Source organism: Haliotis cracherodii, unplaced genomic scaffold, assembly GCF_022045235.1.
Source record: "Haliotis cracherodii isolate W230 unplaced genomic scaffold, xgHalCrac1.p SCAF_3, whole genome shotgun sequence".
Taxonomy (NCBI): domain Eukaryota; kingdom Metazoa; phylum Mollusca; class Gastropoda; order Lepetellida; family Haliotidae; genus Haliotis; species Haliotis cracherodii.
Window position 1 is genome coordinate 57,799,518 of NW_027266286.1, and position 27,268 is coordinate 57,826,785.

Sequence of the window (27,268 nt, forward strand, 5' to 3'; positions counted from 1 at the left end):
TCAGCTTCTTTCTTGCCTAAGGAGTGAGAAGCTTAGAAACGAGGCGGTGAGTGTGAAGCATCGGTGGTCTAGTGGTAGAATACTCGCCTGCCACGCGGGTGACCCGGGTTCGATTCCCGGTCGATGCACATTGTTTTTGTGCCTCTTGCCAACAAAAGGAATAGACACTCTCAAAAAGCGCGTCTCCAGAAAGCTGTGTTCAGTCTGTGACGCAATGCGATTGTTGTCAGTGATGTCACGTTTCTATGACGTCGTGCCATTGTGAGGTCACAAACGGGTCCCAAAATAGTCATCTGCCTGTTGGAATGATAATACGTATGCATTTACATGACTCTATTTGAAGGACTTCTAAGGGTGGGATGTGCTGTGAATTTTAGCATTGTTCTGTACATGAATCGGTGCTTATCTGCAAACTACATTGACAGTGTCGGGCTATCAATTAAGCAATAATATGGCTAGTTCTACGTTCGATTACTCACAATATTTCATTTAATAGCGTGATTGAAAAGAAATAGAAAGTGTCAACAGAATGTATACACACCAACACGGTGCGTATTTATCATTGGAGGGTGCCATTTGTACTTTTCACCGACGGACTGTGAAGTTACATTTCTCAATCCCAGTCCCTACTGAAATAAAAAGATGCGTCGGCCGGGAATCGAACCCGGATCGACTGCTTGGAAGGCAACCATGCTAACCTTTACACCACCGACGCTGTCCATGTGGTGCATAGCCGGTAAAGACAACTTAATGAATTTCTCTGATTGATTGACCATGCCTGGAGGCACGCCTTTAAACGAAATTGCTTACGTCGCAAAGTCATTTTTACTATAAAAAAAATGTTTAAATGTATTCTTGACTTGATATGCGCCACGGGTCTGCAATGTACAGTGTAGTGGAAAAAAATAATTCTATTTAAATGCATATGACACTGCAGTTGCATCCATATGGAGCAAATGTATACGTCACTTGAATACTTCCTTCTTTTCAGCTTCTTTCTTGCCTAAGGAGTGAGAAGCTTAGAAACGAGGCGGTGAGTGTGAAGCATCGGTGGTCTAGTGGTAGAATACTCGCCTGCCACGCGGGTGACCCGGGTTCGATTCCCGGTCGATGCACATTGTTTTTGTGCCTCTTGCCAACAAAAGGAATAGACACTCTCAAAAAGCGCGTCTCCAGAAAGCTGTGTTCAGTCTGTGACGCAATGCGATTGTTGTCAGTGATGTCACGTTTCTATGACGTCGTGCCATTGTGAGGTCACAAACGGGTCCCAAAATAGTCATCTGCCTGTTGGAATGATAATACGTATGCATTTACATGACTCTATTTGAAGGACTTCTAAGGGTGGGATGTGCTGTGAATTTTAGCATTGTTCTGTACATGAATCGGTGCTTATCTGCAAACTACATTGACAGTGTCGGGCTATCAATTAAGCAATAATATGGCTAGTTCTACGTTCGATTACTCACAATATTTCATTTAATAGCGTGATTGAAAAGAAATAGAAAGTGTCAACAGAATGTATACACACCAACACGGTGCGTATTTATCATTGGAGGGTGCCATTTGTACTTTTCACCGACGGACTGTGAAGTTACATTTCTCAATCCCAGTCCCTACTGAAATAAAAAGATGCGTCGGCCGGGAATCGAACCCGGATCGACTGCTTGGAAGGCAACCATGCTAACCTTTACACCACCGACGCTGTCCATGTGGTGCATAGCCGGTAAAGACAACTTAATGAATTTCTCTGATTGATTGACCATGCCTGGAGGCACGCCTTTAAACGAAATTGCTTACGTCGCAAAATCATTTTTACTATAAAAAAAATGTTTAAATGTATTCTTGACTTGATATGCGCCACGGGTCTGCAATGTACAGTGTAGTGGAAAAAAATAATTCTATTTAAATGCATATGACACTGCAGTTGCATCCATATGGAGCAAATGTATACGTCACTTGAATACTTCCTTCTTTTCAGCTTCTTTCTTGCCTAAGGAGTGAGAAGCTTAGAAACGAGGCGGTGAGTGTGAAGCATCGGTGGTCTAGTGGTAGAATACTCGCCTGCCACGCGGGTGACCCGGGTTCGATTCCCGGTCGATGCACATTGTTTTTGTGCCTCTTGCCAACAAAAGGAATAGACACTCTCAAAAAGCGCGTCTCCAGAAAGCTGTGTTCAGTCTGTGACGCAATGCGATTGTTGTCAGTGATGTCACGTTTCTATGACGTCGTGCCATTGTGAGGTCACAAACGGGTCCCAAAATAGTCATCTGCCTGTTGGAATGATAATACGTATGCATTTACATGACTCTATTTGAAGGACTTCTAAGGGTGGGATGTGCTGTGAATTTTAGCATTGTTCTGTACATGAATCGGTGCTTATCTGCAAACTACATTGACAGTGTCGGGCTATCAATTAAGCAATAATATGGCTAGTTCTACGTTCGATTACTCACAATATTTCATTTAATAGCGTGATTGAAAAGAAATAGAAAGTGTCAACAGAATGTATACACACCAACACGGTGCGTATTTATCATTGGAGGGTGCCATTTGTACTTTTCACCGACGGACTGTGAAGTTACATTTCTCAATCCCAGTCCCTACTGAAATAAAAAGATGCGTCGGCCGGGAATCGAACCCGGATCGACTGCTTGGAAGGCAACCATGCTAACCTTTACACCACCGACGCTGTCCATGTGGTGCATAGCCGGTAAAGACAACTTAATGAATTTCTCTGATTGATTGACCATGCCTGGAGGCACGCCTTTAAACGAAATTGCTTACGTCGCAAAATCATTTTTACTATAAAAAAAATGTTTAAATGTATTCTTGACTTGATATGCGCCACGGGTCTGCAATGTACAGTGTAGTGGAAAAAAATAATTCTATTTAAATGCATATGACACTGCAGTTGCATCCATATGGAGCAAATGTATACGTCACTTGAATACTTCCTTCTTTTCAGCTTCTTTCTTGCCTAAGGAGTGAGAAGCTTAGAAACGAGGCGGTGAGTGTGAAGCATCGGTGGTCTAGTGGTAGAATACTCGCCTGCCACGCGGGTGACCCGGGTTCGATTCCCGGTCGATGCACATTGTTTTTGTGCCTCTTGCCAACAAAAGGAATAGACACTCTCAAAAAGCGCGTCTCCAGAAAGCTGTGTTCAGTCTGTGACGCAATGCGATTGTTGTCAGTGATGTCACGTTTCTATGACGTCGTGCCATTGTGAGGTCACAAACGGGTCCCAAAATAGTCATCTGCCTGTTGGAATGATAATACGTATGCATTTACATGACTCTATTTGAAGGACTTCTAAGGGTGGGATGTGCTGTGAATTTTAGCATTGTTCTGTACATGAATCGGTGCTTATCTGCAAACTACATTGACAGTGTCGGGCTATCAATTAAGCAATAATATGGCTAGTTCTACGTTCGATTACTCACAATATTTCATTTAATAGCGTGATTGAAAAGAAATAGAAAGTGTCAACAGAATGTATACACACCAACACGGTGCGTATTTATCATTGGAGGGTGCCATTTGTACTTTTCACCGACGGACTGTGAAGTTACATTTCTCAATCCCAGTCCCTACTGAAATAAAAAGATGCGTCGGCCGGGAATCGAACCCGGATCGACTGCTTGGAAGGCAACCATGCTAACCTTTACACCACCGACGCTGTCCATGTGGTGCATAGCCGGTAAAGACAACTTAATGAATTTCTCTGATTGATTGACCATGCCTGGAGGCACGCCTTTAAACGAAATTGCTTACGTCGCAAAGTCATTTTTACTATAAAAAAAATGTTTAAATGTATTCTTGACTTGATATGCGCCACGGGTCTGCAATGTACAGTGTAGTGGAAAAAAATAATTCTATTTAAATGCATATGACACTGCAGTTGCATCCATATGGAGCAAATGTATACGTCACTTGAATACTTCCTTCTTTTCAGCTTCTTTCTTGCCTAAGGAGTGAGAAGCTTAGAAACGAGGCGGTGAGTGTGAAGCATCGGTGGTCTAGTGGTAGAATACTCGCCTGCCACGCGGGTGACCCGGGTTCGATTCCCGGTCGATGCACATTGTTTTTGTGCCTCTTGCCAACAAAAGGAATAGACACTCTCAAAAAGCGCGTCTCCAGAAAGCTGTGTTCAGTCTGTGACGCAATGCGATTGTTGTCAGTGATGTCACGTTTCTATGACGTCGTGCCATTGTGAGGTCACAAACGGGTCCCAAAATAGTCATCTGCCTGTTGGAATGATAATACGTATGCATTTACATGACTCTATTTGAAGGACTTCTAAGGGTGGGATGTGCTGTGAATTTTAGCATTGTTCTGTACATGAATCGGTGCTTATCTGCAAACTACATTGACAGTGTCGGGCTATCAATTAAGCAATAATATGGCTAGTTCTACGTTCGATTACTCACAATATTTCATTTAATAGCGTGATTGAAAAGAAATAGAAAGTGTCAACAGAATGTATACACACCAACACGGTGCGTATTTATCATTGGAGGGTGCCATTTGTACTTTTCACCGACGGACTGTGAAGTTACATTTCTCAATCCCAGTCCCTACTGAAATAAAAAGATGCGTCGGCCGGGAATCGAACCCGGATCGACTGCTTGGAAGGCAACCATGCTAACCTTTACACCACCGACGCTGTCCATGTGGTGCATAGCCGGTAAAGACAACTTAATGAATTTCTCTGATTGATTGACCATGCCTGGAGGCACGCCTTTAAACGAAATTGCTTACGTCGCAAAATCATTTTTACTATAAAAAAAATGTTTAAATGTATTCTTGACTTGATATGCGCCACGGGTCTGCAATGTACAGTGTAGTGGAAAAAAATAATTCTATTTAAATGCATATGACACTGCAGTTGCATCCATATGGAGCAAATGTATACGTCACTTGAATACTTCCTTCTTTTCAGCTTCTTTCTTGCCTAAGGAGTGAGAAGCTTAGAAACGAGGCGGTGAGTGTGAAGCATCGGTGGTCTAGTGGTAGAATACTCGCCTGCCACGCGGGTGACCCGGGTTCGATTCCCGGTCGATGCACATTGTTTTTGTGCCTCTTGCCAACAAAAGGAATAGACACTCTCAAAAAGCGCGTCTCCAGAAAGCTGTGTTCAGTCTGTGACGCAATGCGATTGTTGTCAGTGATGTCACGTTTCTATGACGTCGTGCCATTGTGAGGTCACAAACGGGTCCCAAAATAGTCATCTGCCTGTTGGAATGATAATACGTATGCATTTACATGACTCTATTTGAAGGACTTCTAAGGGTGGGATGTGCTGTGAATTTTAGCATTGTTCTGTACATGAATCGGTGCTTATCTGCAAACTACATTGACAGTGTCGGGCTATCAATTAAGCAATAATATGGCTAGTTCTACGTTCGATTACTCACAATATTTCATTTAATAGCGTGATTGAAAAGAAATAGAAAGTGTCAACAGAATGTATACACACCAACACGGTGCGTATTTATCATTGGAGGGTGCCATTTGTACTTTTCACCGACGGACTGTGAAGTTACATTTCTCAATCCCAGTCCCTACTGAAATAAAAAGATGCGTCGGCCGGGAATCGAACCCGGATCGACTGCTTGGAAGGCAACCATGCTAACCTTTACACCACCGACGCTGTCCATGTGGTGCATAGCCGGTAAAGACAACTTAATGAATTTCTCTGATTGATTGACCATGCCTGGAGGCACGCCTTTAAACGAAATTGCTTACGTCGCAAAGTCATTTTTACTATAAAAAAAATGTTTAAATGTATTCTTGACTTGATATGCGCCACGGGTCTGCAATGTACAGTGTAGTGGAAAAAAATAATTCTATTTAAATGCATATGACACTGCAGTTGCATCCATATGGAGCAAATGTATACGTCACTTGAATACTTCCTTCTTTTCAGCTTCTTTCTTGCCTAAGGAGTGAGAAGCTTAGAAACGAGGCGGTGAGTGTGAAGCATCGGTGGTCTAGTGGTAGAATACTCGCCTGCCACGCGGGTGACCCGGGTTCGATTCCCGGTCGATGCACATTGTTTTTGTGCCTCTTGCCAACAAAAGGAATAGACACTCTCAAAAAGCGCGTCTCCAGAAAGCTGTGTTCAGTCTGTGACGCAATGCGATTGTTGTCAGTGATGTCACGTTTCTATGACGTCGTGCCATTGTGAGGTCACAAACGGGTCCCAAAATAGTCATCTGCCTGTTGGAATGATAATACGTATGCATTTACATGACTCTATTTGAAGGACTTCTAAGGGTGGGATGTGCTGTGAATTTTAGCATTGTTCTGTACATGAATCGGTGCTTATCTGCAAACTACATTGACAGTGTCGGGCTATCAATTAAGCAATAATATGGCTAGTTCTACGTTCGATTACTCACAATATTTCATTTAATAGCGTGATTGAAAAGAAATAGAAAGTGTCAACAGAATGTATACACACCAACACGGTGCGTATTTATCATTGGAGGGTGCCATTTGTACTTTTCACCGACGGACTGTGAAGTTACATTTCTCAATCCCAGTCCCTACTGAAATAAAAAGATGCGTCGGCCGGGAATCGAACCCGGATCGACTGCTTGGAAGGCAACCATGCTAACCTTTACACCACCGACGCTGTCCATGTGGTGCATAGCCGGTAAAGACAACTTAATGAATTTCTCTGATTGATTGACCATGCCTGGAGGCACGCCTTTAAACGAAATTGCTTACGTCGCAAAATCATTTTTACTATAAAAAAAATGTTTAAATGTATTCTTGACTTGATATGCGCCACGGGTCTGCAATGTACAGTGTAGTGGAAAAAAATAATTCTATTTAAATGCATATGACACTGCAGTTGCATCCATATGGAGCAAATGTATACGTCACTTGAATACTTCCTTCTTTTCAGCTTCTTTCTTGCCTAAGGAGTGAGAAGCTTAGAAACGAGGCGGTGAGTGTGAAGCATCGGTGGTCTAGTGGTAGAATACTCGCCTGCCACGCGGGTGACCCGGGTTCGATTCCCGGTCGATGCACATTGTTTTTGTGCCTCTTGCCAACAAAAGGAATAGACACTCTCAAAAAGCGCGTCTCCAGAAAGCTGTGTTCAGTCTGTGACGCAATGCGATTGTTGTCAGTGATGTCACGTTTCTATGACGTCGTGCCATTGTGAGGTCACAAACGGGTCCCAAAATAGTCATCTGCCTGTTGGAATGATAATACGTATGCATTTACATGACTCTATTTGAAGGACTTCTAAGGGTGGGATGTGCTGTGAATTTTAGCATTGTTCTGTACATGAATCGGTGCTTATCTGCAAACTACATTGACAGTGTCGGGCTATCAATTAAGCAATAATATGGCTAGTTCTACGTTCGATTACTCACAATATTTCATTTAATAGCGTGATTGAAAAGAAATAGAAAGTGTCAACAGAATGTATACACACCAACACGGTGCGTATTTATCATTGGAGGGTGCCATTTGTACTTTTCACCGACGGACTGTGAAGTTACATTTCTCAATCCCAGTCCCTACTGAAATAAAAAGATGCGTCGGCCGGGAATCGAACCCGGATCGACTGCTTGGAAGGCAACCATGCTAACCTTTACACCACCGACGCTGTCCATGTGGTGCATAGCCGGTAAAGACAACTTAATGAATTTCTCTGATTGATTGACCATGCCTGGAGGCACGCCTTTAAACGAAATTGCTTACGTCGCAAAATCATTTTTACTATAAAAAAAATGTTTAAATGTATTCTTGACTTGATATGCGCCACGGGTCTGCAATGTACAGTGTAGTGGAAAAAAATAATTCTATTTAAATGCATATGACACTGCAGTTGCATCCATATGGAGCAAATGTATACGTCACTTGAATACTTCCTTCTTTTCAGCTTCTTTCTTGCCTAAGGAGTGAGAAGCTTAGAAACGAGGCGGTGAGTGTGAAGCATCGGTGGTCTAGTGGTAGAATACTCGCCTGCCACGCGGGTGACCCGGGTTCGATTCCCGGTCGATGCACATTGTTTTTGTGCCTCTTGCCAACAAAAGGAATAGACACTCTCAAAAAGCGCGTCTCCAGAAAGCTGTGTTCAGTCTGTGACGCAATGCGATTGTTGTCAGTGATGTCACGTTTCTATGACGTCGTGCCATTGTGAGGTCACAAACGGGTCCCAAAATAGTCATCTGCCTGTTGGAATGATAATACGTATGCATTTACATGACTCTATTTGAAGGACTTCTAAGGGTGGGATGTGCTGTGAATTTTAGCATTGTTCTGTACATGAATCGGTGCTTATCTGCAAACTACATTGACAGTGTCGGGCTATCAATTAAGCAATAATATGGCTAGTTCTACGTTCGATTACTCACAATATTTCATTTAATAGCGTGATTGAAAAGAAATAGAAAGTGTCAACAGAATGTATACACACCAACACGGTGCGTATTTATCATTGGAGGGTGCCATTTGTACTTTTCACCGACGGACTGTGAAGTTACATTTCTCAATCCCAGTCCCTACTGAAATAAAAAGATGCGTCGGCCGGGAATCGAACCCGGATCGACTGCTTGGAAGGCAACCATGCTAACCTTTACACCACCGACGCTGTCCATGTGGTGCATAGCCGGTAAAGACAACTTAATGAATTTCTCTGATTGATTGACCATGCCTGGAGGCACGCCTTTAAACGAAATTGCTTACGTCGCAAAATCATTTTTACTATAAAAAAAATGTTTAAATGTATTCTTGACTTGATATGCGCCACGGGTCTGCAATGTACAGTGTAGTGGAAAAAAATAATTCTATTTAAATGCATATGACACTGCAGTTGCATCCATATGGAGCAAATGTATACGTCACTTGAATACTTCCTTCTTTTCAGCTTCTTTCTTGCCTAAGGAGTGAGAAGCTTAGAAACGAGGCGGTGAGTGTGAAGCATCGGTGGTCTAGTGGTAGAATACTCGCCTGCCACGCGGGTGACCCGGGTTCGATTCCCGGTCGATGCACATTGTTTTTGTGCCTCTTGCCAACAAAAGGAATAGACACTCTCAAAAAGCGCGTCTCCAGAAAGCTGTGTTCAGTCTGTGACGCAATGCGATTGTTGTCAGTGATGTCACGTTTCTATGACGTCGTGCCATTGTGAGGTCACAAACGGGTCCCAAAATAGTCATCTGCCTGTTGGAATGATAATACGTATGCATTTACATGACTCTATTTGAAGGACTTCTAAGGGTGGGATGTGCTGTGAATTTTAGCATTGTTCTGTACATGAATCGGTGCTTATCTGCAAACTACATTGACAGTGTCGGGCTATCAATTAAGCAATAATATGGCTAGTTCTACGTTCGATTACTCACAATATTTCATTTAATAGCGTGATTGAAAAGAAATAGAAAGTGTCAACAGAATGTATACACACCAACACGGTGCGTATTTATCATTGGAGGGTGCCATTTGTACTTTTCACCGACGGACTGTGAAGTTACATTTCTCAATCCCAGTCCCTACTGAAATAAAAAGATGCGTCGGCCGGGAATCGAACCCGGATCGACTGCTTGGAAGGCAACCATGCTAACCTTTACACCACCGACGCTGTCCATGTGGTGCATAGCCGGTAAAGACAACTTAATGAATTTCTCTGATTGATTGACCATGCCTGGAGGCACGCCTTTAAACGAAATTGCTTACGTCGCAAAATCATTTTTACTATAAAAAAAATGTTTAAATGTATTCTTGACTTGATATGCGCCACGGGTCTGCAATGTACAGTGTAGTGGAAAAAAATAATTCTATTTAAATGCATATGACACTGCAGTTGCATCCATATGGAGCAAATGTATACGTCACTTGAATACTTCCTTCTTTTCAGCTTCTTTCTTGCCTAAGGAGTGAGAAGCTTAGAAACGAGGCGGTGAGTGTGAAGCATCGGTGGTCTAGTGGTAGAATACTCGCCTGCCACGCGGGTGACCCGGGTTCGATTCCCGGTCGATGCACATTGTTTTTGTGCCTCTTGCCAACAAAAGGAATAGACACTCTCAAAAAGCGCGTCTCCAGAAAGCTGTGTTCAGTCTGTGACGCAATGCGATTGTTGTCAGTGATGTCACGTTTCTATGACGTCGTGCCATTGTGAGGTCACAAACGGGTCCCAAAATAGTCATCTGCCTGTTGGAATGATAATACGTATGCATTTACATGACTCTATTTGAAGGACTTCTAAGGGTGGGATGTGCTGTGAATTTTAGCATTGTTCTGTACATGAATCGGTGCTTATCTGCAAACTACATTGACAGTGTCGGGCTATCAATTAAGCAATAATATGGCTAGTTCTACGTTCGATTACTCACAATATTTCATTTAATAGCGTGATTGAAAAGAAATAGAAAGTGTCAACAGAATGTATACACACCAACACGGTGCGTATTTATCATTGGAGGGTGCCATTTGTACTTTTCACCGACGGACTGTGAAGTTACATTTCTCAATCCCAGTCCCTACTGAAATAAAAAGATGCGTCGGCCGGGAATCGAACCCGGATCGACTGCTTGGAAGGCAACCATGCTAACCTTTACACCACCGACGCTGTCCATGTGGTGCATAGCCGGTAAAGACAACTTAATGAATTTCTCTGATTGATTGACCATGCCTGGAGGCACGCCTTTAAACGAAATTGCTTACGTCGCAAAATCATTTTTACTATAAAAAAAATGTTTAAATGTATTCTTGACTTGATATGCGCCACGGGTCTGCAATGTACAGTGTAGTGGAAAAAAATAATTCTATTTAAATGCATATGACACTGCAGTTGCATCCATATGGAGCAAATGTATACGTCACTTGAATACTTCCTTCTTTTCAGCTTCTTTCTTGCCTAAGGAGTGAGAAGCTTAGAAACGAGGCGGTGAGTGTGAAGCATCGGTGGTCTAGTGGTAGAATACTCGCCTGCCACGCGGGTGACCCGGGTTCGATTCCCGGTCGATGCACATTGTTTTTGTGCCTCTTGCCAACAAAAGGAATAGACACTCTCAAAAAGCGCGTCTCCAGAAAGCTGTGTTCAGTCTGTGACGCAATGCGATTGTTGTCAGTGATGTCACGTTTCTATGACGTCGTGCCATTGTGAGGTCACAAACGGGTCCCAAAATAGTCATCTGCCTGTTGGAATGATAATACGTATGCATTTACATGACTCTATTTGAAGGACTTCTAAGGGTGGGATGTGCTGTGAATTTTAGCATTGTTCTGTACATGAATCGGTGCTTATCTGCAAACTACATTGACAGTGTCGGGCTATCAATTAAGCAATAATATGGCTAGTTCTACGTTCGATTACTCACAATATTTCATTTAATAGCGTGATTGAAAAGAAATAGAAAGTGTCAACAGAATGTATACACACCAACACGGTGCGTATTTATCATTGGAGGGTGCCATTTGTACTTTTCACCGACGGACTGTGAAGTTACATTTCTCAATCCCAGTCCCTACTGAAATAAAAAGATGCGTCGGCCGGGAATCGAACCCGGATCGACTGCTTGGAAGGCAACCATGCTAACCTTTACACCACCGACGCTGTCCATGTGGTGCATAGCCGGTAAAGACAACTTAATGAATTTCTCTGATTGATTGACCATGCCTGGAGGCACGCCTTTAAACGAAATTGCTTACGTCGCAAAATCATTTTTACTATAAAAAAAATGTTTAAATGTATTCTTGACTTGATATGCGCCACGGGTCTGCAATGTACAGTGTAGTGGAAAAAAATAATTCTATTTAAATGCATATGACACTGCAGTTGCATCCATATGGAGCAAATGTATACGTCACTTGAATACTTCCTTCTTTTCAGCTTCTTTCTTGCCTAAGGAGTGAGAAGCTTAGAAACGAGGCGGTGAGTGTGAAGCATCGGTGGTCTAGTGGTAGAATACTCGCCTGCCACGCGGGTGACCCGGGTTCGATTCCCGGTCGATGCACATTGTTTTTGTGCCTCTTGCCAACAAAAGGAATAGACACTCTCAAAAAGCGCGTCTCCAGAAAGCTGTGTTCAGTCTGTGACGCAATGCGATTGTTGTCAGTGATGTCACGTTTCTATGACGTCGTGCCATTGTGAGGTCACAAACGGGTCCCAAAATAGTCATCTGCCTGTTGGAATGATAATACGTATGCATTTACATGACTCTATTTGAAGGACTTCTAAGGGTGGGATGTGCTGTGAATTTTAGCATTGTTCTGTACATGAATCGGTGCTTATCTGCAAACTACATTGACAGTGTCGGGCTATCAATTAAGCAATAATATGGCTAGTTCTACGTTCGATTACTCACAATATTTCATTTGATAGCGTGATTGAAAAGAAATAGAAAGTGTCAACAGAATGTATACACACCAACACGGTGCGTATTTATCATTGGAGGGTGCCATTTGTACTTTTCACCGACGGACTGTGAAGTTACATTTCTCAATCCCAGTCCCTACTGAAATAAAAAGATGCGTCGGCCGGGAATCGAACCCGGATCGACTGCTTGGAAGGCAACCATGCTAACCTTTACACCACCGACGCTGTCCATGTGGTGCATAGCCGGTAAAGACAACTTAATGAATTTCTCTGATTGATTGACCATGCCTGGAGGCACGCCTTTAAACGAAATTGCTTACGTCGCAAAATCATTTTTACTATAAAAAAAATGTTTAAATGTATTCTTGACTTGATATGCGCCACGGGTCTGCAATGTACAGTGTAGTGGAAAAAAATAATTCTATTTAAATGCATATGACACTGCAGTTGCATCCATATGGAGCAAATGTATACGTCACTTGAATACTTCCTTCTTTTCAGCTTCTTTCTTGCCTAAGGAGTGAGAAGCTTAGAAACGAGGCGGTGAGTGTGAAGCATCGGTGGTCTAGTGGTAGAATACTCGCCTGCCACGCGGGTGACCCGGGTTCGATTCCCGGTCGATGCACATTGTTTTTGTGCCTCTTGCCAACAAAAGGAATAGACACTCTCAAAAAGCGCGTCTCCAGAAAGCTGTGTTCAGTCTGTGACGCAATGCGATTGTTGTCAGTGATGTCACGTTTCTATGACGTCGTGCCATTGTGAGGTCACAAACGGGTCCCAAAATAGTCATCTGCCTGTTGGAATGATAATACGTATGCATTTACATGACTCTATTTGAAGGACTTCTAAGGGTGGGATGTGCTGTGAATTTTAGCATTGTTCTGTACATGAATCGGTGCTTATCTGCAAACTACATTGACAGTGTCGGGCTATCAATTAAGCAATAATATGGCTAGTTCTACGTTCGATTACTCACAATATTTCATTTAATAGCGTGATTGAAAAGAAATAGAAAGTGTCAACAGAATGTATACACACCAACACGGTGCGTATTTATCATTGGAGGGTGCCATTTGTACTTTTCACCGACGGACTGTGAAGTTACATTTCTCAATCCCAGTCCCTACTGAAATAAAAAGATGCGTCGGCCGGGAATCGAACCCGGATCGACTGCTTGGAAGGCAACCATGCTAACCTTTACACCACCGACGCTGTCCATGTGGTGCATAGCCGGTAAAGACAACTTAATGAATTTCTCTGATTGATTGACCATGCCTGGAGGCACGCCTTTAAACGAAATTGCTTACGTCGCAAAATCATTTTTACTATAAAAAAAATGTTTAAATGTATTCTTGACTTGATATGCGCCACGGGTCTGCAATGTACAGTGTAGTGGAAAAAAATAATTCTATTTAAATGCATATGACACTGCAGTTGCATCCATATGGAGCAAATGTATACGTCACTTGAATACTTCCTTCTTTTCAGCTTCTTTCTTGCCTAAGGAGTGAGAAGCTTAGAAACGAGGCGGTGAGTGTGAAGCATCGGTGGTCTAGTGGTAGAATACTCGCCTGCCACGCGGGTGACCCGGGTTCGATTCCCGGTCGATGCACATTGTTTTTGTGCCTCTTGCCAACAAAAGGAATAGACACTCTCAAAAAGCGCGTCTCCAGAAAGCTGTGTTCAGTCTGTGACGCAATGCGATTGTTGTCAGTGATGTCACGTTTCTATGACGTCGTGCCATTGTGAGGTCACAAACGGGTCCCAAAATAGTCATCTGCCTGTTGGAATGATAATACGTATGCATTTACATGACTCTATTTGAAGGACTTCTAAGGGTGGGATGTGCTGTGAATTTTAGCATTGTTCTGTACATGAATCGGTGCTTATCTGCAAACTACATTGACAGTGTCGGGCTATCAATTAAGCAATAATATGGCTAGTTCTACGTTCGATTACTCACAATATTTCATTTAATAGCGTGATTGAAAAGAAATAGAAAGTGTCAACAGAATGTATACACACCAACACGGTGCGTATTTATCATTGGAGGGTGCCATTTGTACTTTTCACCGACGGACTGTGAAGTTACATTTCTCAATCCCAGTCCCTACTGAAATAAAAAGATGCGTCGGCCGGGAATCGAACCCGGATCGACTGCTTGGAAGGCAACCATGCTAACCTTTACACCACCGACGCTGTCCATGTGGTGCATAGCCGGTAAAGACAACTTAATGAATTTCTCTGATTGATTGACCATGCCTGGAGGCACGCCTTTAAACGAAATTGCTTACGTCGCAAAATCATTTTTACTATAAAAAAAATGTTTAAATGTATTCTTGACTTGATATGCGCCACGGGTCTGCAATGTACAGTGTAGTGGAAAAAAATAATTCTATTTAAATGCATATGACACTGCAGTTGCATCCATATGGAGCAAATGTATACGTCACTTGAATACTTCCTTCTTTTCAGCTTCTTTCTTTTCAGCTTCTTTCTTGCCTAAGGAGTGAGAAGCTTAGAAACGAGGCGGTGAGTGTGAAGCATCGGTGGTCTAGTGGTAGAATACTCGCCTGCCACGCGGGTGACCCGGGTTCGATTCCCGGTCGATGCACATTGTTTTTGTGCCTCTTGCCAACAAAAGGAATAGACACTCTCAAAAAGCGCGTCTCCAGAAAGCTGTGTTCAGTCTGTGACGCAATGCGATTGTTGTCAGTGATGTCACGTTTCTATGACGTCGTGCCATTGTGAGGTCACAAACGGGTCCCAAAATAGTCATCTGCCTGTTGGAATGATAATACGTATGCATTTACATGACTCTATTTGAAGGACTTCTAAGGGTGGGATGTGCTGTGAATTTTAGCATTGTTCTGTACATGAATCGGTGCTTATCTGCAAACTACATTGACAGTGTCGGGCTATCAATTAAGCAATAATATGGCTAGTTCTACGTTCGATTACTCACAATATTTCATTTAATAGCGTGATTGAAAAGAAATAGAAAGTGTCAACAGAATGTATACACACCAACACGGTGCGTATTTATCATTGGAGGGTGCCATTTGTACTTTTCACCGACGGACTGTGAAGTTACATTTCTCAATCCCAGTCCCTACTGAAATAAAAAGATGCGTCGGCCGGGAATCGAACCCGGATCGACTGCTTGGAAGGCAACCATGCTAACCTTTACACCACCGACGCTGTCCATGTGGTGCATAGCCGGTAAAGACAACTTAATGAATTTCTCTGATTGATTGACCATGCCTGGAGGCACGCCTTTAAACGAAATTGCTTACGTCGCAAAATCATTTTTACTATAAAAAAAATGTTTAAATGTATTCTTGACTTGATATGCGCCACGGGTCTGCAATGTACAGTGTAGTGGAAAAAAATAATTCTATTTAAATGCATATGACACTGCAGTTGCATCCATATGGAGCAAATGTATACGTCACTTGAATACTTCCTTCTTTTCAGCTTCTTTCTTGCCTAAGGAGTGAGAAGCTTAGAAACGAGGCGGTGAGTGTGAAGCATCGGTGGTCTAGTGGTAGAATACTCGCCTGCCACGCGGGTGACCCGGGTTCGATTCCCGGTCGATGCACATTGTTTTTGTGCCTCTTGCCAACAAAAGGAATAGACACTCTCAAAAAGCGCGTCTCCAGAAAGCTGTGTTCAGTCTGTGACGCAATGCGATTGTTGTCAGTGATGTCACGTTTCTATGACGTCGTGCCATTGTGAGGTCACAAACGGGTCCCAAAATAGTCATCTGCCTGTTGGAATGATAATACGTATGCATTTACATGACTCTATTTGAAGGACTTCTAAGGGTGGGATGTGCTGTGAATTTTAGCATTGTTCTGTACATGAATCGGTGCTTATCTGCAAACTACATTGACAGTGTCGGGCTATCAATTAAGCAATAATATGGCTAGTTCTACGTTCGATTACTCACAATATTTCATTTAATAGCGTGATTGAAAAGAAATAGAAAGTGTCAACAGAATGTATACACACCAACACGGTGCGTATTTATCATTGGAGGGTGCCATTTGTACTTTTCACCGACGGACTGTGAAGTTACATTTCTCAATCCCAGTCCCTACTGAAATAAAAAGATGCGTCGGCCGGGAATCGAACCCGGATCGACTGCTTGGAAGGCAACCATGCTAACCTTTACACCACCGACGCTGTCCATGTGGTGCATAGCCGGTAAAGACAACTTAATGAATTTCTCTGATTGATTGACCATGCCTGGAGGCACGCCTTTAAACGAAATTGCTTACGTCGCAAAATCATTTTTACTATAAAAAAAATGTTTAAATGTATTCTTGACTTGATATGCGCCACGGGTCTGCAATGTACAGTGTAGTGGAAAAAAATAATTCTATTTAAATGCATATGACACTGCAGTTGCATCCATATGGAGCAAATGTATACGTCACTTGAATACTTCCTTCTTTTCAGCTTCTTTCTTGCCTAAGGAGTGAGAAGCTTAGAAACGAGGCGGTGAGTGTGAAGCATCGGTGGTCTAGTGGTAGAATACTCGCCTGCCACGCGGGTGACCCGGGTTCGATTCCCGGTCGATGCACATTGTTTTTGTGCCTCTTGCCAACAAAAGGAATAGACACTCTCAAAAAGCGCGTCTCCAGAAAGCTGTGTTCAGTCTGTGACGCAATGCGATTGTTGTCAGTGATGTCACGTTTCTATGACGTCGTGCCATTGTGAGGTCACAAACGGGTCCCAAAATAGTCATCTGCCTGTTGGAATGATAATACGTATGCATTTACATGACTCTATTTGAAGGACTTCTAAGGGTGGGATGTGCTGTGAATTTTAGCATTGTTCTGTACATGAATCGGTGCTTATCTGCAAACTACATTGACAGTGTCGGGCTATCAATTAAGCAATAATAGGGCTAGTTCTACGTTCGATTACTCACAATATTTCATTTAATAGCGTGATTGAAAAGAAATAGAAAGTGTCAACAGAATGTATACACACCAACACGGTGCGTATTTATCATTGGAGGGTGCCATTTGTACTTTTCACCGACGGACTGTGAAGTTACATTTCTCAATCCCAGTCCCTACTGAAATAAAAAGATGCGTCGGCCGGGAATCGAACCCGGATCGACTGCTTGGAAGGCAACCATGCTAACCTTTACACCACCGACGCTGTCCATGTGGTGCATAGCCGGTAAAGACAACTTAATGAATTTCTCTGATTGATTGACCATGCCTGGAGGCACGCCTTTAAACGAAATTGCTTACGTCGCAAAATCATTTTTACTATAAAAAAAATGTTTAAATGTATTCTTGACTTGATATGCGCCACGGGTCTGCAATGTACAGTGTAGTGGAAAAAAATAATTCTATTTAAATGCATATGACACTGCAGTTGCATCCATATGGAGCAAATGTATACGTCACTTGAATACTTCCTTCTTTTCAGCTTCTTTCTTGCCTAAGGAGTGAGAAGCTTAGAAACGAGGCGGTGAGTGTGAAGCATCGGTGGTCTAGTGGTAGAATACTCGCCTGCCACGCGGGTGACCCGGGTTCGATTCCCGGTCGATGCACATTGTTTTTGTGCCTCTTGCCAACAAAAGGAATAGACACTCTCAAAAAGCGCGTCTCCAGAAAGCTGTGTTCAGTCTGTGACGCAATGCGATTGTTGTCAGTGATGTCACGTTTCTATGACGTCGTGCCATTGTGAGGTCACAAACGGGTCCCAAAATAGTCATCTGCCTGTTGGAATGATAATACGTATGCATTTACATGACTCTATTTGAAGGACTTCTAAGGGTGGGATGTGCTGTGAATTTTAGCATTGTTCTGTACATGAATCGGTGCTTATCTGCAAACTACATTGACAGTGTCGGGCTATCAATTAAGCAATAATATGGCTAGTTCTACGTTCGATTACTCACAATATTTCATTTAATAGCGTGATTGAAAAGAAATAGAAAGTGTCAACAGAATGTATACACACCAACACGGTGCGTATTTATCATTGGAGGGTGCCATTTGTACTTTTCACCGACGGACTGTGAAGTTACATTTCTCAATCCCAGTCCCTACTGAAATAAAAAGATGCGTCGGCCGGGAATCGAACCCGGATCGACTGCTTGGAAGGCAACCATGCTAACCTTTACACCACCGACGCTGTCCATGTGGTGCATAGCCGGTAAAGACAACTTAATGAATTTCTCTGATTGATTGACCATGCCTGGAGGCACGCCTTTAAACGAAATTGCTTACGTCGCAAAATCATTTTTACTATAAAAAAAATGTTTAAATGTATTCTTGACTTGATATGCGCCACGGGTCTGCAATGTACAGTGTAGTGGAAAAAAATAATTCTATTTAAATGCATATGACACTGCAGTTGCATCCATATGGAGCAAATGTATACGTCACTTGAATACTTCCTTCTTTTCAGCTTCTTTCTTGCCTAAGGAGTGAGAAGCTTAGAAACGAGGCTGTGAGTGTGAAGCATCGGTGGTCTAGTGGTAGAATACTCGCCTGCCACGCGGGTGACCCGGGTTCAATTCCCGGTCGATGCACATTGTTTTTGTGCCTCTTGCCAACAAAAGGAATAGACACTCTCAAAAAGCGCGTCTCCAGAAAGCTGTGTTCAGTCTGTGACGCAATGCGATTGTTGTCAGTGATGTCACGTTTCTATGACGTCGTGCCATTGTGAGGTCACAAACGGGTCCCAAAATAGTCATCTGCCTGTTGGAATGATAATACGTATGCATTTACATGACTCTATTTGAAGGACTTCTAAGGGTGGGATGTGCTGTGAATTTTAGCATTGCTCTGTACATGAATCGGTGCTTATCTGCAAACTACATTGACAGTGTCGGGCTATCAATTAAGCAATAATATGGCTAGTTCTACGTTCGATTACTCACAATATTTCATTTAATAGCGTGATTGAAAAGAAATAGAAAGTGTCAACAGAATGTATACACACCAACACGGTGCGTATTTATCATTGGAGGGTGCCATTTGTACTTTTCACCGACGGACTGTGAAGTTACATTTCTCAATCCCAGTCCCTACTGAAATAAAAAGATGCGTCGGCCGGGAATCGAACCCGGATCGACTGCTTGGAAGGCAACCATGCTAACCTTTACACCACCGACGCTGTCCATGTGGTGCATAGCCGGTAAAGACAACTTAATGAATTTCTCTGATTGATTGACCATGCCTGGAGGCACGCCTTTAAACGAAATTGCTTACGTCGCAAAATCATTTTTACTATAAAAAAAATGTTTAAATGTATTCTTGACTTGATATGCGCCACGGGTCTGCAATGTACAGTGTAGTGGAAAAAAATAATTCTATTTAAATGCATATGACACTGCAGTTGCATCCATATGGAGCAAATGTATACGTCACTTGAATACTTCCTTCTTTTCAGCTTCTTTCTTGCCTAAGGAGTGAGAAGCTTAGAAACGAGGCGGTGAGTGTGAAGCATCGGTGGTCTAGTGGTAGAATACTCGCCTGCCACGCGGGTGACCCGGGTTCGATTCCCGGTCGATGCACATTGTTTTTGTGCCTCTTGCCAACAAAAGGAATAGACACTCTCAAAAAGCGCGTCTCCAGAAAGCTGTGTTCAGTCTGTGACGCAATGCGATTGTTGTCAGTGATGTCACGTTTCTATGACGTCGTGCCATTGTGAGGTCACAAACGGGTCCCAAAATAGTCATCTGCCTGTTGGAATGATAATACGTATGCATTTACATGACTCTATTTGAAGGACTTCTAAGGGTGGGATGTGCTGTGAATTTTAGCATTGTTCTGTACATGAATCGGTGCTTATCTGCAAACTACATTGACAGTGTCGGGCTATCAATTAAGCAATAATATGGCTAGTTCTACGTTCGATTACTCACAATATTTCATTTAATAGCGTGATTGAAAAGAAATAGAAAGTGTCAACAGAATGTATACACACCAACACGGTGCGTATTTATCATTGGAGGGTGCCATTTGTACTTTTCACCGACGGACTGTGAAGTTACATTTCTCAATCCCAGTCCCTACTGAAATAAAAAGATGCGTCGGCCGGGAATCGAACCCGGATCGACTGCTTGGAAGGCAACCATGCTAACCTTTACACCACCGACGCTGTCCATGTGGTGCATAGCCGGTAAAGACAACTTAATGAATTTCTCTGATTGATTGACCATGCCTGGAGGCACGCCTTTAAACGAAATTGCTTACGTCGCAAAATCATTTTTACTATAAAAAAAATGTTTAAATGTATTCTTGACTTGATATGCGCCACGGGTCTGCAATGTACAGTGTAGTGGAAAAAAATAATTCTATTTAAATGCATATGACACTGCAGTTGCATCCATATGGAGCAAATGTATACGTCACTTGAATACTTCCTTCTTTTCAGCTTCTTTCTTGCCTAAGGAGTGAGAAGCTTAGAAACGAGGCGGTGAGTGTGAAGCATCGGTGGTCTAGTGGTAGAATACTCGCCTGCCACGCGGGTGACCCGGGTTCGATTCCCGGTCGATGCACATTGTTTTTGTGCCTCTTGCCAACAAAAGGAATAGACACTCTCAAAAAGCGCGTCTCCAGAAAGCTGTGTTCAGTCTGTGACGCAATGCGATTGTTGTCAGTGATGTCACGTTTCTATGACGTCGTGCCATTGTGAGGTCACAAACGGGTCCCAAAATAGTCATCTGCCTGTTGGAATGATAATACGTATGCATTTACATGACTCTATTTGAAGGACTTCTAAGGGTGGGATGTGCTGTGAATTTTAGCATTGTTCTGTACATGAATCGGTGCTTATCTGCAAACTACATTGACAGTGTCGGGCTATCAATTAAGCAATAATATGGCTAGTTCTACGTTCGATTACTCACAATATTTCATTTAATAGCGTGATTGAAAAGAAATAGAAAGTGTCAACAGAATGTATACACACCAACACGGTGCGTATTTATCATTGGAGGGTGCCATTTGTACTTTTCACCGACGGACTGTGAAGTTACATTTCTCAATCCCAGTCCCTACTGAAATAAAAAGATGCGTCGGCCGGGAATCGAACCCGGATCGACTGCTTGGAAGGCAACCATGCTAACCTTTACACCACCGACGCTGTCCATGTGGTGCATAGCCGGTAAAGACAACTTAATGAATTTCTCTGATTGATTGACCATGCCTGGAGGCACGCCTTTAAACGAAATTGCTTACGTCGCAAAATCATTTTTACTATAAAAAAAATGTTTAAATGTATTCTTGACTTGATATGCGCCACGGGTCTGCAATGTACAGTGTAGTGGAAAAAAATAATTCTATTTAAATGCATATGACACTGCAGTTGCATCCATATGGAGCAAATGTATACGTCACTTGAATACTTCCTTCTTTTCAGCTTCTTTCTTGCCTAAGGAGTGAGAAGCTTAGAAACGAGGCGGTGAGTGTGAAGCATCGGTGGTCTAGTGGTAGAATACTCGCCTGCCACGCGGGTGACCCGGGTTCGATTCCCGGTCGATGCACATTGTTTTTGTGCCTCTTGCCAACAAAAGGAATAGACACTCTCAAAAAGCGCGTCTCCAGAAAGCTGTGTTCAGTCTGTGACGCAATGCGATTGTTGTCAGTGATGTCACGTTTCTATGACGTCGTGCCATTGTGAGGTCACAAACGGGTCCCAAAATAGTCATCTGCCTGTTGGAATGATAATACGTATGCATTTACATGACTCTATTTGAAGGACTTCTAAGGGTGGGATGTGCTGTGAATTTTAGCATTGTTCTGTACATGAATCGGTGCTTATCTGCAAACTACATTGACAGTGTCGGGCTATCAATTAAGCAATAATATGGCTAGTTCTACGTTCGATTACTCACAATATTTCATTTAATAGCGTGATTGAAAAGAAATAGAAAGTGTCAACAGAATGTATACACACCAACACGGTGCGTATTTATCATTGGAGGGTGCCATTTGTACTTTTCACCGACGGACTGTGAAGTTACATTTCTCAATCCCAGTCCCTACTGAAATAAAAAGATGCGTCGGCCGGGAATCGAACCCGGATCGACTGCTTGGAAGGCAACCATGCTAACCTTTACACCACCGACGCTGTCCATGTGGTGCATAGCCGGTAAAGACAACTTAATGAATTTCTCTGATTGATTGACCATGCCTGGAGGCACGCCTTTAAACGAAATTGCTTACGTCGCAAAATCATTTTTACTATAAAAAAAATGTTTAAATGTATTCTTGACTTGATATGCGCCACGGGTCTGCAATGTACAGTGTAGTGGAAAAAAATAATTCTATTTAAATGCATATGACACTGCAGTTGCATCCATATGGAGCAAATGTATACGTCACTTGAATACTTCCTTCTTTTCAGCTTCTTTCTTGCCTAAGGAGTGAGAAGCTTAGAAACGAGGCGGTGAGTGTGAAGCATCGGTGGTCTAGTGGTAGAATACTCGCCTGCCACGCGGGTGACCCGGGTTCGATTCCCGGTCGATGCACATTGTTTTTGTGCCTCTTGCCAACAAAAGGAATAGACACTCTCAAAAAGCGCGTCTCCAGAAAGCTGTGTTCAGTCTGTGACGCAATGCGATTGTTGTCAGTGATGTCACGTTTCTATGACGTCGTGCCATTGTGAGGTCACAAACGGGTCCCAAAATAGTCATCTGCCTGTTGGAATGATAATACGTATGCATTTACATGACTCTATTTGAAGGACTTCTAAGGGTGGGATGTGCTGTGAATTTTAGCATTGTTCTGTACATGAATCGGTGCTTATCTGCAAACTACATTGACAGTGTCGGGCTATCAATTAAGCAATAATATGGCTAGTTCTACGTTCGATTACTCACAATATTTCATTTAATAGCGTGATTGAAAAGAAATAGAAAGTGTCAACAGAATGTATACACACCAACACGGTGCGTATTTATCATTGGAGGGTGCCATTTGTACTTTTCACCGACGGACTGTGAAGTTACATTTCTCAATCCCAGTCCCTACTGAAATAAAAAGATGCGTCGGCCGGGAATCGAACCCGGATCGACTGCTTGGAAGGCAACCATGCTAACCTTTACACCACCGACGCTGTCCATGTGGTGCATAGCCGGTAAAGACAACTTAATGAATTTCTCTGATTGATTGACCATGCCTGGAGGCACGCCTTTAAACGAAATTGCTTACGTCGCAAAATCATTTTTACTATAAAAAAAATGTTTAAATGTATTCTTGACTTGATATGCGCCACGGGTCTGCAATGTACAGTGTAGTGGAAAAAAATAATTCTATTTAAATGCATATGACACTGCAGTTGCATCCATATGGAGCAAATGTATACGTCACTTGAATACTTCCTTCTTTTCAGCTTCTTTCTTGCCTAAGGAGTGAGAAGCTTAGAAACGAGGCGGTGAGTGTGAAGCATCGGTGGTCTAGTGGTAGAATACTCGCCTGCCACGCGGGTGACCCGGGTTCGATTCCCGGTCGATGCACATTGTTTTTGTGCCTCTTGCCAACAAAAGGAATAGACACTCTCAAAAAGCGCGTCTCCAGAAAGCTGTGTTCAGTCTGTGACGCAATGCGATTGTTGTCAGTGATGTCACGTTTCTATGACGTCGTGCCATTGTGAGGTCACAAACGGGTCCCAAAATAGTCATCTGCCTGTTGGAATGATAATACGTATGCATTTACATGACTCTATTTGAAGGACTTCTAAGGGTGGGATGTGCTGTGAATTTTAGCATTGTTCTGTACATGAATCGGTGCTTATCTGCAAACTACATTGACAGTGTCGGGCTATCAATTAAGCAATAATATGGCTAGTTCTACGTTCGATTACTCACAATATTTCATTTAATAGCGTGATTGAAAAGAAATAGAAAGTGTCAACAGAATGTATACACACCAACACGGTGCGTATTTATCATTGGAGGGTGCCATTTGTACTTTTCACCGACGGACTGTGAAGTTACATTTCTCAATCCCAGTCCCTACTGAAATAAAAAGATGCGTCGGCCGGGAATCGAACCCGGATCGACTGCTTGGAAGGCAACCATGCTAACCTTTACACCACCGACGCTGTCCATGTGGTGCATAGCCGGTAAAGACAACTTAATGAATTTCTCTGATTGATTGACCATGCCTGGAGGCACGCCTTTAAACGAAATTGCTTACGTCGCAAAATCATTTTTACTATAAAAAAAATGTTTAAATGTATTCTTGACTTGATATGCGCCACGGGTCTGCAATGTACAGTGTAGTGGAAAAAAATAATTCTATTTAAATGCATATGACACTGCAGTTGCATCCATATGGAGCAAATGTATACGTCACTTGAATACTTCCTTCTTTTCAGCTTCTTTCTTGCCTAAGGAGTGAGAAGCTTAGAAACGAGGCGGTGAGTGTGAAGCATCGGTGGTCTAGTGGTAGAATACTCGCCTGCCACGCGGGTGACCCGGGTTCGATTCCCGGTCGATGCACATTGTTTTTGTGCCTCTTGCCAACAAAAGGAATAGACACTCTCAAAAAGCGCGTCTCCAGAAAGCTGTGTTCAGTCTGTGACGCAATGCGATTGTTGTCAGTGATGTCACGTTTCTATGACGTCGTGCCATTGTGAGGTCACAAACGGGTCCCAAAATAGTCATCTGCCTGTTGGAATGATAATACGTATGCATTTACATGACTCTATTTGAAGGACTTCTAAGGGTGGGATGTGCTGTGAATTTTAGCATTGTTCTGTACATGAATCGGTGCTTATCTGCAAACTACATTGACAGTGTCGGGCTATCAATTAAGCAATAATATGGCTAGTTCTACGTTCGATTACTCACAATATTTCATTTAATAGCGTGATTGAAAAGAAATAGAAAGTGTCAACAGAATGTATACACACCAACACGGTGCGTATTTATCATTGGAGGGTGCCATTTGTACTTTTCACCGACGGACTGTGAAGTTACATTTCTCAATCCCAGTCCCTACTGAAATAAAAAGATGCGTCGGCCGGGAATCGAACCCGGATCGACTGCTTGGAAGGCAACCATGCTAACCTTTACACCACCGACGCTGTCCATGTGGTGCATAGCCGGTAAAGACAACTTAATGAATTTCTCTGATTGATTGACCATGCCTGGAGGCACGCCTTTAAACGAAATTGCTTACGTCGCAAAATCATTTTTACTATAAAAAAAATGTTTAAATGTATTCTTGACTTGATATGCGCCACGGGTCTGCAATGTACAGTGTAGTGGAAAAAAATAATTCTATTTAAATGCATATGACACTGCAGTTGCATCCATATGGAGCAAATGTATACGTCACTTGAATACTTCCTTCTTTTCAGCTTCTTTCTTGCCTAAGGAGTGAGAAGCTTAGAAACGAGGCGGTGAGTGTGAAGCATCGGTGGTCTAGTGGTAGAATACTCGCCTGCCACGCGGGTGACCCGGGTTCGATTCCCGGTCGATGCACATTGTTTTTGTGCCTCTTGCCAACAAAAGGAATAGACACTCTCAAAAAGCGCGTCTCCAGAAAGCTGTGTTCAGTCTGTGACGCAATGCGATTGTTGTCAGTGATGTCACGTTTCTATGACGTCGTGCCATTGTGAGGTCACAAACGGGTCCCAAAATAGTCATCTGCCTGTTGGAATGATAATACGTATGCATTTACATGACTCTATTTGAAGGACTTCTAAGGGTGGGATGTGCTGTGAATTTTAGCATTGTTCTGTACATGAATCGGTGCTTATCTGCAAACTACATTGACAGTGTCGGGCTATCAATTAAGCAATAATATGGCTAGTTCTACGTTCGATTACTCACAATATTTCATTTAATAGCGTGATTGAAAAGAAATAGAAAGTGTCAACAGAATGTATACACACCAACACGGTGCGTATTTATCATTGGAGGGTGCCATTTGTACTTTTCACCGACGGACTGTGAAGTTACATTTCTCAATCCCAGTCCCTACTGAAATAAAAAGATGCGTCGGCCGGGAATCGAACCCGGATCGACTGCTTGGAAGGCAACCATGCTAACCTTTACACCACCGACGCTGTCCATGTGGTGCATAGCCGGTAAAGACAACTTAATGAATTTCTCTGATTGATTGACCATGCCTGGAGGCACGCCTTTAAACGAAATTGCTTACGTCGCAAAATCATTTTTACTATAAAAAAAATGTTTAAATGTATTCTTGACTTGATATGCGCCACGGGTCTGCAATGTACAGTGTAGTGGAAAAAAATAATTCTATTTAAATGCATATGACACTGCAGTTGCATCCATATGGAGCAAATGTATACGTCACTTGAATACTTCCTTCTTTTCAGCTTCTTTCTTGCCTAAGGAGTGAGAAGCTTAGAAACGAGGCGGTGAGTGTGAAGCATCGGTGGTCTAGTGGTAGAATACTCGCCTGCCACGCGGGTGACCCGGGTTCGATTCCCGGTCGATGCACATTGTTTTTGTGCCTCTTGCCAACAAAAGGAATAGACACTCTCAAAAAGCGCGTCTCCAGAAAGCTGTGTTCAGTCTGTGACGCAATGCGATTGTTGTCAGTGATGTCACGTTTCTATGACGTCGTGCCATTGTGAGGTCACAAACGGGTCCCAAAATAGTCATCTGCCTGTTGGAATGATAATACGTATGCATTTACATGACTCTATTTGAAGGACTTCTAAGGGTGGGATGTGCTGTGAATTTTAGCATTGTTCTGTACATGAATCGGTGCTTATCTGCAAACTACATTGACAGTGTCGGGCTATCAATTAAGCAATAATATGGCTAGTTCTACGTTCGATTACTCACAATATTTCATTTAATAGCGTGATTGAAAAGAAATAGAAAGTGTCAACAGAATGTATACACACCAACACGGTGCGTATTTATCATTGGAGGGTGCCATTTGTACTTTTCACCGACGGACTGTGAAG

The 27,268-nt window shown here is 42.7% G+C and overlaps 55 non-coding genes across 55 annotated transcripts; 28 read left to right on the forward strand and 27 right to left on the reverse strand.

Moving 5' to 3' along the window:
- The first annotated feature begins 57 nt into the window (after positions 1-57).
- Trnag-gcc (transfer RNA glycine (anticodon GCC)) lies at positions 58-128 on the forward strand. The gene has a single exon. It is a non-coding gene; the product is annotated as a tRNA-Gly (tRNA).
- A 515-nt stretch (positions 129-643) lies between these two features.
- Trnag-ucc (transfer RNA glycine (anticodon UCC)) lies at positions 644-715 on the reverse strand. The gene has a single exon. It is a non-coding gene; the product is annotated as a tRNA-Gly (tRNA).
- A 329-nt stretch (positions 716-1,044) lies between these two features.
- Positions 1,045-1,115, forward strand: Trnag-gcc (transfer RNA glycine (anticodon GCC)). Its single transcript has one exon. It is a non-coding gene; the product is annotated as a tRNA-Gly (tRNA).
- Positions 1,116-1,630: 515 nt separating this feature from the next.
- On the reverse strand, positions 1,631-1,702 carry Trnag-ucc (transfer RNA glycine (anticodon UCC)). Its single transcript has one exon. It is a non-coding gene; the product is annotated as a tRNA-Gly (tRNA).
- Positions 1,703-2,031: 329 nt separating this feature from the next.
- Trnag-gcc (transfer RNA glycine (anticodon GCC)) lies at positions 2,032-2,102 on the forward strand. Its single transcript has one exon. It is a non-coding gene; the product is annotated as a tRNA-Gly (tRNA).
- Positions 2,103-2,617: 515 nt separating this feature from the next.
- On the reverse strand, positions 2,618-2,689 carry Trnag-ucc (transfer RNA glycine (anticodon UCC)). Its single transcript has one exon. It is a non-coding gene; the product is annotated as a tRNA-Gly (tRNA).
- Positions 2,690-3,018: 329 nt separating this feature from the next.
- Trnag-gcc (transfer RNA glycine (anticodon GCC)) lies at positions 3,019-3,089 on the forward strand. The gene has a single exon. It is a non-coding gene; the product is annotated as a tRNA-Gly (tRNA).
- A 515-nt stretch (positions 3,090-3,604) lies between these two features.
- On the reverse strand, positions 3,605-3,676 carry Trnag-ucc (transfer RNA glycine (anticodon UCC)). Its single transcript has one exon. It is a non-coding gene; the product is annotated as a tRNA-Gly (tRNA).
- A 329-nt stretch (positions 3,677-4,005) lies between these two features.
- Positions 4,006-4,076, forward strand: Trnag-gcc (transfer RNA glycine (anticodon GCC)). The gene has a single exon. It is a non-coding gene; the product is annotated as a tRNA-Gly (tRNA).
- Positions 4,077-4,591: 515 nt separating this feature from the next.
- Trnag-ucc (transfer RNA glycine (anticodon UCC)) lies at positions 4,592-4,663 on the reverse strand. Its single transcript has one exon. It is a non-coding gene; the product is annotated as a tRNA-Gly (tRNA).
- A 329-nt stretch (positions 4,664-4,992) lies between these two features.
- Trnag-gcc (transfer RNA glycine (anticodon GCC)) lies at positions 4,993-5,063 on the forward strand. The gene has a single exon. It is a non-coding gene; the product is annotated as a tRNA-Gly (tRNA).
- Positions 5,064-5,578: 515 nt separating this feature from the next.
- Positions 5,579-5,650, reverse strand: Trnag-ucc (transfer RNA glycine (anticodon UCC)). The gene has a single exon. It is a non-coding gene; the product is annotated as a tRNA-Gly (tRNA).
- Positions 5,651-5,979: 329 nt separating this feature from the next.
- On the forward strand, positions 5,980-6,050 carry Trnag-gcc (transfer RNA glycine (anticodon GCC)). The gene has a single exon. It is a non-coding gene; the product is annotated as a tRNA-Gly (tRNA).
- Positions 6,051-6,565: 515 nt separating this feature from the next.
- Trnag-ucc (transfer RNA glycine (anticodon UCC)) lies at positions 6,566-6,637 on the reverse strand. The gene has a single exon. It is a non-coding gene; the product is annotated as a tRNA-Gly (tRNA).
- Positions 6,638-6,966: 329 nt separating this feature from the next.
- On the forward strand, positions 6,967-7,037 carry Trnag-gcc (transfer RNA glycine (anticodon GCC)). Its single transcript has one exon. It is a non-coding gene; the product is annotated as a tRNA-Gly (tRNA).
- A 515-nt stretch (positions 7,038-7,552) lies between these two features.
- Trnag-ucc (transfer RNA glycine (anticodon UCC)) lies at positions 7,553-7,624 on the reverse strand. Its single transcript has one exon. It is a non-coding gene; the product is annotated as a tRNA-Gly (tRNA).
- A 329-nt stretch (positions 7,625-7,953) lies between these two features.
- Trnag-gcc (transfer RNA glycine (anticodon GCC)) lies at positions 7,954-8,024 on the forward strand. Its single transcript has one exon. It is a non-coding gene; the product is annotated as a tRNA-Gly (tRNA).
- Positions 8,025-8,539: 515 nt separating this feature from the next.
- Trnag-ucc (transfer RNA glycine (anticodon UCC)) lies at positions 8,540-8,611 on the reverse strand. The gene has a single exon. It is a non-coding gene; the product is annotated as a tRNA-Gly (tRNA).
- A 329-nt stretch (positions 8,612-8,940) lies between these two features.
- On the forward strand, positions 8,941-9,011 carry Trnag-gcc (transfer RNA glycine (anticodon GCC)). Its single transcript has one exon. It is a non-coding gene; the product is annotated as a tRNA-Gly (tRNA).
- Positions 9,012-9,526: 515 nt separating this feature from the next.
- Positions 9,527-9,598, reverse strand: Trnag-ucc (transfer RNA glycine (anticodon UCC)). Its single transcript has one exon. It is a non-coding gene; the product is annotated as a tRNA-Gly (tRNA).
- Positions 9,599-9,927: 329 nt separating this feature from the next.
- Positions 9,928-9,998, forward strand: Trnag-gcc (transfer RNA glycine (anticodon GCC)). The gene has a single exon. It is a non-coding gene; the product is annotated as a tRNA-Gly (tRNA).
- Positions 9,999-10,513: 515 nt separating this feature from the next.
- Trnag-ucc (transfer RNA glycine (anticodon UCC)) lies at positions 10,514-10,585 on the reverse strand. Its single transcript has one exon. It is a non-coding gene; the product is annotated as a tRNA-Gly (tRNA).
- Positions 10,586-10,914: 329 nt separating this feature from the next.
- Positions 10,915-10,985, forward strand: Trnag-gcc (transfer RNA glycine (anticodon GCC)). The gene has a single exon. It is a non-coding gene; the product is annotated as a tRNA-Gly (tRNA).
- A 515-nt stretch (positions 10,986-11,500) lies between these two features.
- On the reverse strand, positions 11,501-11,572 carry Trnag-ucc (transfer RNA glycine (anticodon UCC)). Its single transcript has one exon. It is a non-coding gene; the product is annotated as a tRNA-Gly (tRNA).
- A 329-nt stretch (positions 11,573-11,901) lies between these two features.
- Trnag-gcc (transfer RNA glycine (anticodon GCC)) lies at positions 11,902-11,972 on the forward strand. Its single transcript has one exon. It is a non-coding gene; the product is annotated as a tRNA-Gly (tRNA).
- A 515-nt stretch (positions 11,973-12,487) lies between these two features.
- On the reverse strand, positions 12,488-12,559 carry Trnag-ucc (transfer RNA glycine (anticodon UCC)). The gene has a single exon. It is a non-coding gene; the product is annotated as a tRNA-Gly (tRNA).
- Positions 12,560-12,888: 329 nt separating this feature from the next.
- On the forward strand, positions 12,889-12,959 carry Trnag-gcc (transfer RNA glycine (anticodon GCC)). Its single transcript has one exon. It is a non-coding gene; the product is annotated as a tRNA-Gly (tRNA).
- Positions 12,960-13,474: 515 nt separating this feature from the next.
- On the reverse strand, positions 13,475-13,546 carry Trnag-ucc (transfer RNA glycine (anticodon UCC)). Its single transcript has one exon. It is a non-coding gene; the product is annotated as a tRNA-Gly (tRNA).
- A 329-nt stretch (positions 13,547-13,875) lies between these two features.
- Trnag-gcc (transfer RNA glycine (anticodon GCC)) lies at positions 13,876-13,946 on the forward strand. Its single transcript has one exon. It is a non-coding gene; the product is annotated as a tRNA-Gly (tRNA).
- Positions 13,947-14,461: 515 nt separating this feature from the next.
- Trnag-ucc (transfer RNA glycine (anticodon UCC)) lies at positions 14,462-14,533 on the reverse strand. The gene has a single exon. It is a non-coding gene; the product is annotated as a tRNA-Gly (tRNA).
- Positions 14,534-14,877: 344 nt separating this feature from the next.
- On the forward strand, positions 14,878-14,948 carry Trnag-gcc (transfer RNA glycine (anticodon GCC)). Its single transcript has one exon. It is a non-coding gene; the product is annotated as a tRNA-Gly (tRNA).
- A 515-nt stretch (positions 14,949-15,463) lies between these two features.
- Trnag-ucc (transfer RNA glycine (anticodon UCC)) lies at positions 15,464-15,535 on the reverse strand. The gene has a single exon. It is a non-coding gene; the product is annotated as a tRNA-Gly (tRNA).
- Positions 15,536-15,864: 329 nt separating this feature from the next.
- Positions 15,865-15,935, forward strand: Trnag-gcc (transfer RNA glycine (anticodon GCC)). Its single transcript has one exon. It is a non-coding gene; the product is annotated as a tRNA-Gly (tRNA).
- Positions 15,936-16,450: 515 nt separating this feature from the next.
- On the reverse strand, positions 16,451-16,522 carry Trnag-ucc (transfer RNA glycine (anticodon UCC)). The gene has a single exon. It is a non-coding gene; the product is annotated as a tRNA-Gly (tRNA).
- A 329-nt stretch (positions 16,523-16,851) lies between these two features.
- Positions 16,852-16,922, forward strand: Trnag-gcc (transfer RNA glycine (anticodon GCC)). The gene has a single exon. It is a non-coding gene; the product is annotated as a tRNA-Gly (tRNA).
- Positions 16,923-17,437: 515 nt separating this feature from the next.
- Trnag-ucc (transfer RNA glycine (anticodon UCC)) lies at positions 17,438-17,509 on the reverse strand. The gene has a single exon. It is a non-coding gene; the product is annotated as a tRNA-Gly (tRNA).
- A 329-nt stretch (positions 17,510-17,838) lies between these two features.
- Positions 17,839-17,909, forward strand: Trnag-gcc (transfer RNA glycine (anticodon GCC)). The gene has a single exon. It is a non-coding gene; the product is annotated as a tRNA-Gly (tRNA).
- A 515-nt stretch (positions 17,910-18,424) lies between these two features.
- Trnag-ucc (transfer RNA glycine (anticodon UCC)) lies at positions 18,425-18,496 on the reverse strand. The gene has a single exon. It is a non-coding gene; the product is annotated as a tRNA-Gly (tRNA).
- Positions 18,497-18,825: 329 nt separating this feature from the next.
- Trnag-gcc (transfer RNA glycine (anticodon GCC)) lies at positions 18,826-18,896 on the forward strand. Its single transcript has one exon. It is a non-coding gene; the product is annotated as a tRNA-Gly (tRNA).
- Positions 18,897-19,411: 515 nt separating this feature from the next.
- Positions 19,412-19,483, reverse strand: Trnag-ucc (transfer RNA glycine (anticodon UCC)). The gene has a single exon. It is a non-coding gene; the product is annotated as a tRNA-Gly (tRNA).
- Positions 19,484-19,812: 329 nt separating this feature from the next.
- Positions 19,813-19,883, forward strand: Trnag-gcc (transfer RNA glycine (anticodon GCC)). The gene has a single exon. It is a non-coding gene; the product is annotated as a tRNA-Gly (tRNA).
- Positions 19,884-20,398: 515 nt separating this feature from the next.
- Trnag-ucc (transfer RNA glycine (anticodon UCC)) lies at positions 20,399-20,470 on the reverse strand. Its single transcript has one exon. It is a non-coding gene; the product is annotated as a tRNA-Gly (tRNA).
- A 329-nt stretch (positions 20,471-20,799) lies between these two features.
- Trnag-gcc (transfer RNA glycine (anticodon GCC)) lies at positions 20,800-20,870 on the forward strand. Its single transcript has one exon. It is a non-coding gene; the product is annotated as a tRNA-Gly (tRNA).
- Positions 20,871-21,385: 515 nt separating this feature from the next.
- On the reverse strand, positions 21,386-21,457 carry Trnag-ucc (transfer RNA glycine (anticodon UCC)). Its single transcript has one exon. It is a non-coding gene; the product is annotated as a tRNA-Gly (tRNA).
- A 329-nt stretch (positions 21,458-21,786) lies between these two features.
- Positions 21,787-21,857, forward strand: Trnag-gcc (transfer RNA glycine (anticodon GCC)). Its single transcript has one exon. It is a non-coding gene; the product is annotated as a tRNA-Gly (tRNA).
- A 515-nt stretch (positions 21,858-22,372) lies between these two features.
- Positions 22,373-22,444, reverse strand: Trnag-ucc (transfer RNA glycine (anticodon UCC)). The gene has a single exon. It is a non-coding gene; the product is annotated as a tRNA-Gly (tRNA).
- Positions 22,445-22,773: 329 nt separating this feature from the next.
- Positions 22,774-22,844, forward strand: Trnag-gcc (transfer RNA glycine (anticodon GCC)). Its single transcript has one exon. It is a non-coding gene; the product is annotated as a tRNA-Gly (tRNA).
- Positions 22,845-23,359: 515 nt separating this feature from the next.
- Trnag-ucc (transfer RNA glycine (anticodon UCC)) lies at positions 23,360-23,431 on the reverse strand. Its single transcript has one exon. It is a non-coding gene; the product is annotated as a tRNA-Gly (tRNA).
- A 329-nt stretch (positions 23,432-23,760) lies between these two features.
- Trnag-gcc (transfer RNA glycine (anticodon GCC)) lies at positions 23,761-23,831 on the forward strand. The gene has a single exon. It is a non-coding gene; the product is annotated as a tRNA-Gly (tRNA).
- A 515-nt stretch (positions 23,832-24,346) lies between these two features.
- Positions 24,347-24,418, reverse strand: Trnag-ucc (transfer RNA glycine (anticodon UCC)). The gene has a single exon. It is a non-coding gene; the product is annotated as a tRNA-Gly (tRNA).
- A 329-nt stretch (positions 24,419-24,747) lies between these two features.
- Positions 24,748-24,818, forward strand: Trnag-gcc (transfer RNA glycine (anticodon GCC)). Its single transcript has one exon. It is a non-coding gene; the product is annotated as a tRNA-Gly (tRNA).
- A 515-nt stretch (positions 24,819-25,333) lies between these two features.
- Trnag-ucc (transfer RNA glycine (anticodon UCC)) lies at positions 25,334-25,405 on the reverse strand. Its single transcript has one exon. It is a non-coding gene; the product is annotated as a tRNA-Gly (tRNA).
- Positions 25,406-25,734: 329 nt separating this feature from the next.
- Positions 25,735-25,805, forward strand: Trnag-gcc (transfer RNA glycine (anticodon GCC)). The gene has a single exon. It is a non-coding gene; the product is annotated as a tRNA-Gly (tRNA).
- Positions 25,806-26,320: 515 nt separating this feature from the next.
- Positions 26,321-26,392, reverse strand: Trnag-ucc (transfer RNA glycine (anticodon UCC)). The gene has a single exon. It is a non-coding gene; the product is annotated as a tRNA-Gly (tRNA).
- A 329-nt stretch (positions 26,393-26,721) lies between these two features.
- On the forward strand, positions 26,722-26,792 carry Trnag-gcc (transfer RNA glycine (anticodon GCC)). Its single transcript has one exon. It is a non-coding gene; the product is annotated as a tRNA-Gly (tRNA).
- Positions 26,793-27,268: the final 476 nt, after the last annotated feature.